The 9293-nt window shown below is 40.1% G+C and overlaps 1 pseudogene; it reads right to left on the bottom strand.

The window, feature by feature from the left end:
- Positions 1-2425: 2425 nt before the first annotated feature.
- On the bottom strand, positions 2426-3704 carry LOC113175624 (very-long-chain 3-oxoacyl-CoA reductase pseudogene; annotated as a pseudogene).
- Between the last annotated feature and the right edge of the window lie 5589 nt (positions 3705-9293).

The raw sequence follows: 9293 nt of genomic DNA, 5'->3' as shown, positions 1-9293 counted from the left end.
CACTACTTTAATGTATATTTGCCAACTACTATTATTTCACCACATTTCTCCTGGTGATCTGCCTAAGGCCAAAGGTCATACTATCAGAATGCATGGGATGGATAGTTAAGATTGATAAGGGTGCCTACTGCTTAAAGACTCCCATATCAAGATAATCCAGTTGTGAGTTATAGTTAGAATTAGCCTGTACCAGACTCAAGACAAAGCTCATCCTCATAGGCACATGGTAAAAAACATCCATCGACCCCAACTCTGTGGCCATCCAAGGGCATAGTTCGGCCATGGAAAATCATGCCACAGATCTCCATTTCTATTGTGGTGATTAAGCCTGGCCCTATGAGTCCACACTCTTCTTTCTTTTCTTGATTCCTCCAGACCTTTATGACCAAACTATCAATTCCTTCTCTCCTGAGATATGCTCAATACCTACTTCTAGAGATAGACTTCCCCTTTTGCACTATTAGATCCTCCCTACCTCTGTTGGAAGGTAGGGGCTTACTGACTATGATAGTTTCCCACATATTAGAACATGGACTAGACCAGGATGATGATTATTGCATATTTTATTACTTAAATTTGATAGAAAAGTGGAAATAGAATTTGGATTGCTGAATACAGCCAAGTAGTTCCTGGATGTATTCCAGCCAAGTAGTTCCTGATACAGCAGGCTGGGTGCCTCTTAGCCTCTTGGGTAGGGAGGTCAAGTTTCATTGGAATTCTGAAAATAGTCATAAGGAATTCTGAAAATAGTCATATGATATGACTACCAAAGCTGGGTACTACATCCAGGAATCCCATGCATTATTGTTAGCCATTGTCATTGGAGAAAATTCTGCTTCATTCTGAGGTTAAGAAAGCACCCCAGAGACAAATAAACTGGGACTTTCTCTTTCAAGTCCTTTGTGACAACTTCCTATTCGTCTCCCAGACCTAGGTTTCATCTGACTCCCTGTATTTTGTAATCAATTCTTTTCTCTCAGGCTAATCTATAAAGGTAACTATCTTCTCAGTGAGGGACTTAGGAACCAGAAGGGAATCACAATATTAGAGAAGAAATATGTTCTAGGAAACATTCAATAGTGGCACTGGTGCTCACTAAGGGCAAGAGGTATCTGGTCACCTCGGCCAGGATCCCCAGAGGATGTCCCAGAGATAACTAAGTCAGAGATATCTCATTCTTCCTAAGGAAACTTCAGATGGTATTCTGGTCAGCTTTTTCACTGCTGTGACCAAAAGACCTGAGAAGAACAATTAGAGAAGGAAAAGTTTATTTTGGGGCTCATAGTTTTAGAGGTCTCAGTTCATAGACAGCCAACTTCATTCCTTGGGGCCTGAGGTGGTAGAATATCATGGCAGAAGTGTGTGGCAGGGGAAAGCACCTGGGGACATGGCAGCTGGAAGCAGATAGAGCTCCCTTCCCCACAGACAAAAAACATACACCAAAGCCATACCTCAAATGACCCATCTCCTTCAGACATACCCTACCTGCCTACAGGTCATCTCTATTGGGGGATTAATGTACTGATTAGGTTAAAACTCTCAGCCCAATCCTTTCACCACTAAACTTTTTTTTTTCAACCCATGGTTATATCACCTTTTATTAAAGCTAATTGTATCAGTACTATAGAGTTCCAATTTAAGAAGTACAATGCCATTTCCATGGTAGCCATTATTATTTAAGTAGTCTGTTTTCATACATGTGAGCAATATTGTTGCAAAGCGAAAACAAAGAAGGCTGGGGTCTGTGCAGGTCCTGAGTTGGGGTGTCAGTGGTACCATAGGGATGGTCAGCCTCAATGTAAATTTTGGTCCATTTATCTTTTTTTTTAATATACCTTTATTTTTTTAAACTTCGTTTTTAAAAAACTTTTTGTATTAGTTTCTACATGACAGCAGAAAGCTTTTTGATTCATTGTACGCTATTTAGTTTTTTTAATGTAGTGCTGGGGATCCAACCCAGGGACTCATGCGTACTAGGCAAGCACTCTACCACTGAGTCACAACCCCAGCCTTGGTCCACTTATCTTTATAATTCAATCATACTGCACAGTTTCAGTATTTACATTTGTGTAAACTGAGAAGAAATAACATGTTATAATAAAGCTTATTTTAGTGGGCTTTACATGTCAGAAATAATTCCCTCTTTCATGATTATACTTTTTAGAAGGAATAGTTCCATATAAACATATAAATTGGTATATACATTTAGAAAACCTTATAGAGATCTATGTAAATTACAGTTTGGCCACCAATAAGCAAATTAATTCCCCATTTTTTCAAAATCATTACTGTCACCAACAAGCAAATTAATTAATCCCCATTCTCTCAAAGTGAGTAAAATTTTTTTTAAAAAAAAGAAAAAAAGAATTGCTAGTGATTATATTTTATGGTATGTTTTTAGAGAAAATATAATAATGATCACTGACTTTGGGGCCAGATGGAACAGATGGCTTTTATGTTTGTCATTCTGTGATTTGCTATAATCATGTTTTTTCCTATTAAATTGTTCTTGGTAATATGAGTTCTACATCCATTTTATATGAGTGTTTATATTAAACTTCAAAATTAGTTCTGGTGGAATCCAGAACATGTGTCGGGAACTTCTAAAAGCAACTTCTTTTTTCCTCCAAATCATGACAACATTTGGCCAGGTTAGCAATTGCTGCAATGAGAACAGCAACTTCTGGGGACTGGTGGGTGCCCTGCAGCGAATGCGCACAGGCAGAAGCATCTGGCTGTGGGATGACGTTTAGTTCTTCTTGGCTTTCTTCAGATAGCGAGCCCTCAGGGACTTGTTGAGACCCATGGATATTTTAAGATAAATCCAAGAAGGCAGGATGGAGTTTATTGAGCCCATAAGAGAATGGTATCCATTGGTTCGGGACTGCAAGCCTACTGTTTTAATTGCAGATTTCACAAATGTCTCTGAAGAGGGCTTGTCCCAAGTTGGCTTTCGGATTTTAGCTAGTTTTGTAGCTACATAGTATGGCAGGACACTCTGCACAAAGATGCCCTTGCTTCTATACTCCTCATGGAGGCACTGAGAGAAGAAATCTACAAAAGCCTTGGTCGCAGAGTAGATGGCCAATAGTGGAACCGGAAACATGCCACTGGCAGAGGAGATGTTCAGAATTGCACCTTTAGACCTTTCTACCATGCCAGGCAGCACCACTCGTGTCATCTTACAAACAGAAAGAATATTAATATTTATCAGTTTCTTAATGGCATTGTCCAAGTCAGGAATTTCCAAAAAGTATTCAGGATACTCATATGAGATTCCCACATTGTTCACTAAAATGCCAATTTCAAGACCCACCAGGTTTGTTTTAATTTTATCATAAATATCTTCTGATGTAAAGTCAACAGCAATGGTTCTTGTCTCCACTTTGAATTTTTCTTTTATCTCACTGGAAACCTGGTTCAGTTTGTCTTGTGATCGGCTGATTAGGACAACCTTCATTCCATGATTTGCTAGTTCTTCTGCATATGCTTTTCCAATTCCATCAGTACTACCTGTGACAACTGCCCATTCACCGAGTGCCGGGCTGACCCCCGCCTCGTTACCCACACCCCAGACGCGAAGAGCCGTGTAGAGCGAGTACGAGATGCGGAGGGACAGGTAGGCCATGGTGCCAAAGCCTACCCAGTACAGGAAGCTGGCAGCAGGGAGAGTGCTCTCCATGGCTTTCAAGCAGGCCTTTCTACCTCCGTGAATGGAAGAAAAAAAAATCGAATGAATGAAGTCAGAAGGAGGTGCCGGCTGTACCACTAAACTTTTTTCCATTGTCTCACATGTGAGATTTTGGGAAACACTTAATATCTAGACCATAACAGATGGAATTTGGAGTCTATTCCCTAGATCCTTAGGGTTCCCTTTTTTAAAAAAAAAAAATTTTTATAGACAACCATGGGAGAAACTACCTCCGTACCGCAGGTATCCCTTCTTGGCTGTATTCTCCATTCCTGGGACAGTTTCAATACTGATAATCTGAGGAAGAGATGTCTCGTCTTCTATTACAATACTGTTTGGCCCCAATAAAAGGAGACTCTGAACAGTGGCCCTTTAATGGTAGCCAAAACTATCCTTCCATTGGATCTGTTTTGCAAAAACAAGACAAATGGTCAGAAATCCCATATATCCAAACCTCCATGGCCTTCTACAAAGCCCTTTACGGTGCAAAGACAAAAATCCACCAGTCCCCAGAAAAGACTCTTGCTCTCTCATCTCTGATCCAGATTTCATGCACAACCCTTTACTGATTCACCCTCAAGTCTCTCAGGGGAAACACCAACAACTCCTTCCTTACCACCCAATAAAGGAAATAGATCACAATTCCCCTCTTTGTCCAAACAACATACACAGTGAGACTACCTACACTGGTACTACACAAGGACTCTTACCCCTTAGGGAAGTGGCTGGAGTCAAAGGGTCAGTAAGAGTGCATGTCTTTTTCTCAGTTGCTCATATCCAACAATGTGAAGAGAGGCTAGGAAAATATTCCAGATAATTTTGATGCGGGATTTCAAAATCTATGGCCTTTTGATTTAACCTGGAGTGTTTTTTCACTGCTAGACGAAAACTTATATTTGGTGCTTGTGGTTTTAGAGGTCCCATTCACAGACGGCTAACTACAGAGCTCTGAGCCCAAGGTGAGGCAGAATACCATGATGGAAGGATGTAGCAGAGAAAAACAGAACTTGGCACCAGGAAGCAGAGAAAGACTGCTCCACTCAAACACCAAAGATATGTCCCAGAGACCCATCTTCTCCAGCTACACCCTACCTGCCTATAGTTACTACCCAGTTAATCCATTCAAGTAGATTAATGCATTGACAAGGTTAAGGCTCTCATAATCCGATTATATCACCTCTAAACTTTCTTGCATTGTCTCACACATGAGCCTTTGGGGGACATCTGATATCTAAACCATAACCTGGAAGAACATTCAATTTATTTTGACAGTGTGCTATATATCCCTTTTTAAGAAAGAGTTAACTACTGAAGCAGCCTGCAGGGAAGCTGATAAAATCTTTGCTGACACCTGAACTAGAAATTACCCCAGGGCCAAAAATGTCCCAGCCAACTACCCCAAATTGGACTATAACACTCAAGTAGCCATGAGTAGGGCACATGATAGAAGCCCACTTAGTAGGAATGAAAAAAGGCATGAATAAGCCTTTTAATTATGAAAATTAAGGAGTATTACCCAGGAAAAGTATAAAAATTCAGCAAACTTTTTTGATTGCCTAGAGGAAGATTTCTGAAACTATACCAATATAGACCCTTCCCCAAGAGAAGGGGTTGCTTTGTTAGGTCAATATTTCATCAGCCAGTAAGCTCCAAATATTATGTGAAAACTTCAAATGGGATCCCAGACTAATAAGAACCAACTATTAGACTTCACCTTTATGTTTTACAACATCAGGGATCTAGAGAAAGGTAAAAAGGACCACACTAAAGAAAGGCAGCAATCAGAACATCAACCATAATTGGCAGTGCCCTCAGAACCCATAAGGTGTCTTGAGGGAAAACTGGAGAGGCTCCAAGAAAAATCTTTTGCTTTAAGTGCAAGGTGCTGGACATTGACCAAAGATTGCTCCAAACCACTGCCAGGTCCTTGTTGCATTTGTAATAACCCCTGGCTCTGGAGGATTGAATGCCCTTGTTCCAAAAAGGGGACCCGTCAGACAAGACTCTAACTGCACAGGTAATGCTAATGGAGTCTATGAGCAACTGAGGATGCCTGGGGCCGTTGCTGATACTACCATTACCTCCAAGGAGTCCTAGGTAACCTTGGATGTCACTGTAAGCCAATTTAATTCCTTTTAGACATGGAGGCCAGTTACTCAGTTCTAGCCACTCGTGCAGAAAAGCTTTCCTCTCAAACCACCATAGTGGTAGGCATAGACAGAAACAAATTTCTTTACTCCCCCATATCATGTCAATTTGGACAAAAACTTCTCATGTGTGAGTTTCTAATAGTTTCTAGTTCCCCAATCCCTCTCCATGAAAAAAACTTCATGGAAAAACTGAGAATTATCTTACAACTGGGATATAAACCCCAAGCCATTCTCATAGCTACAGATAGTACTCCCACACCAAATGTCATTGACTTTTAAGTAAATCCACTGGCCTGGTATAACGGGAAGGGCAATTTATACCTACCTGGTATATATAACCTTAAAGGACCCCACCATTACCTTAACACAAACAATATCCCTTGAAAGAAAAAGCCAAGGGCTGGGATTGTGGCTCAGTGGTAGAGCACTCGCCTAGCATGTGTGTGAGGCCCTGGGTTTGATCCTCAGCACCACATAAAAAAAATAAATAATAAAATAAAGGTATTGTGTCCAACTACAATTGAAAAATAAATATTAAAAAAAGAAAAATCCAAAAAAGTTCATCATAGATGAACTAGTTCAATATGGACTTCTTAGACATTGCCAATCAATTTTTCCTGTGTTAAAACCCAGTGAAGGGCTGGGGATATGGCTCAAGTGGTAGTGCGTTCTCCTGGCATGCATGAGGCACTGGGTTCCACCCTCAGCACCACATAAAAATAAAATAAAGATATTGTGTCCACATAAAGCTAAAAAATAAATTAAAAAAAAAACAGTGGGGCCTGGGCATAGTGGTGCACACCTGTAATCCCAGCAGCTCAAAAGGCAGAGGCAGGAGGATCTCGAGTTCAAAGCCAGCCCAAGCAAAAGTGAGGTGCTAAGCAACTCAGTAAGACCCTGTCTCTAAACAAGAGACAAAAAATAATAGGGCTGGGAATGTGGCTCAGTGGTAGAGTGCCCTGAATTCAATTCCTGGTACCAAATAAACAAACAAACAAAACTCCCAAAATTAAAAAACAAAACAAAACAGTGGAGGACTAGCCAATTAGGCAGTGGTCCCTGTATACCCTTTTGTTACTGACCCCTATTCCTTATTCTCTTAAATGCCAGGAAAGACCACCTGGTTTACTGTGTGGAATTTCAAAGATGCATTTTTTTCAGTCTCTCTATACCTAGTAACCCAATATTTCTTTGCTTTTGAAAGGAAAAACCCTTTTAACAAGGAAAGATAATGATACACATGGACAGTCCTCTCTCAATGGTTTAGGGATAGCCCTTTTTTCTTTATCTGAGGCTTGGCAAAGGACTTAAGGGATCTCCAACTTGAGCAGGGAGGGATCCTTTAGGATGTGGATGACCTACTGATATGTAGTTTGACAGAAGAGGTCTTCAAATACAATACTTCAAGGCACTCAATTTTCTAGCACAGGGGAGATATCAGATATATAATAAAAGGCCTAAATCTCCAAACAAAAGGATAAATAATTGGGATATATACTTACCACAGGAACCAGACAAATCTCCCAGATAGGATAAAACCCATTTATGAATTAGGTCTACCAGCTACCAAACCATACTTGTGATCTTTTTTGGATATGGTGGACTTTTACAGAATCTGGATCCCCAACTTCATCCTACTGAAAAATCTCTCTATGAGGGGACCAAAGGACCAGATTCAGAGCCTATAGAATGAGATCCAGAAATGAATTTGGCCTTAGATCTCTAAAACAGGCTCTAAAACAGGTTCCAGCCCTAAGAATTACCTAATTTGACAAAAAATCTATTATCCTCTACACAGCAGGAAAAAAAAAGGAAGAGCTACTGGAGTCCTAACTCAAAACCTGGGCAATTAACCTAGACCTTTAGCTCATTTCTCAAAACAAAACAACAAAAACAAAAAACTAGATGGAGAGGCAACAGGGTGACCAGAGTACTTGCAGATACTGGCAGCCATAGCTCTCTTAGTTGGAGGAAGCCATTAAGATTTCCTTAAGACCATTCCCTTGAGGTCCAAACTTCCCATCAAGTAAAAACAATCCTAGGAATAAAATAACACTTGTGGATAACTGGAGAAAGGCTTACAAAATATCAGGCAATACTCTTAGATAATTCTGAAGTCAGGACTTGTAACATTCTTTTTTTTTTTTTTTTTTAGTTGTAGATGGACACAATACATACATTTATTTATTTATTTACTTATTTATTTATGTGGTGCTAAGGATTGAACCCAGTGCCTCACATATGCTAGGCAAGTGCACCCCAGCCCCAGGACTTGTAACATTCTTAACTCAGCCTCTTGAATGCCCACCAACCTCCCAACAGACTGCTCCTGTGAAGAGGTTGTTCTTCAGACCTACACCAGTCAACCTTATTTTGTATGATAGACCCCTCCATAACCCTGAAGAATGGTTTACTCACAGTAGCAGTTTTGTTCAAAATGACCAGAGAAGGGCTGGTTATTTAGTAGTTAGTGTACATAAACCATAAAGGCTAACCCTCTGCTCCCAGAGACTTCAGCTCAAAAGGCCAAACCCATTCCTCTAACAAGAGTCCTTATAAAGAGACAAAATAGGTATTCTTGTATATACAAACCCTAAATATGCCTTCATGATGTTTTATGCTCATGCAGTCATATGAAAGGAAAGGGGTCTCTTAACAGGTCTAAAATCCCCAAACACAAAGAAAAAAATCTACAACTACACTTTCCCAAGGCAAGAGCAGTCATCCATTGCTGGGGCACCAGAGGAATATGTCAAAAAATATCCATAGAACCACAAAAATGGGAAGTTATTTTCCATGTATGTACAATGTGTCAAAATACATTCATGTATAACTAAAAAGAACAAATAAAAAAATTAACAAAAATATATCCACAGGCAGAAAAATGGCTGATAAAGCAGCCAAGGAAGCAGTTCAAGAGGAAATAACAATCCCTGCCATGGCCTTATTCCTCTTTCATGAATAAAGGCTCTACCCAATCTACAACCCTGAGGACAAACAGACCAGAGCTCAAAGACATGGGGATTGGTGGAAAGGATGGTCAAATGTTATCTACCTATCCCTAGAGTGGAAAGTCCTTACAAGATTCTTTTCATGAGGGAAGAGAAGCCACCCTTGAAATAGCCACTTGGCCCTTTTGGGGCCTCAAATAACAGATATGGTGAGAAAAATTTATAAAGCTTGTCCCCTCTGTTATTATAACTTGAGGCTGAAGATTACCCTTTATATAAACCCATTCAGCACAAGGGAGCCTACCCACAAAAGAACTGGCAATTGGATTGCACCTAATTGCCTGTCTGCTGAGGATTCAAATTTTTATTGGTATTGGTGGAATTTCAGGATCACATCTCATGAGGTAGGAGGTAAAGGATGACAAAATGGTAGATTATACTAAGATGTCAGCTAAGTCACAGGACAATGTACCTGCTTGTGCTAACCATGTTGCTATGGGA

The sequence above is a fragment of the Urocitellus parryii genome, chromosome 4 (genome assembly GCF_045843805.1).
Source record: "Urocitellus parryii isolate mUroPar1 chromosome 4, mUroPar1.hap1, whole genome shotgun sequence".
Lineage (NCBI taxonomy): Eukaryota > Metazoa > Chordata > Mammalia > Rodentia > Sciuridae > Urocitellus > Urocitellus parryii.
Note: the sequence above shows the minus strand (reverse complement) of the source record. Positions and strands in the feature narration are given on the sequence as shown.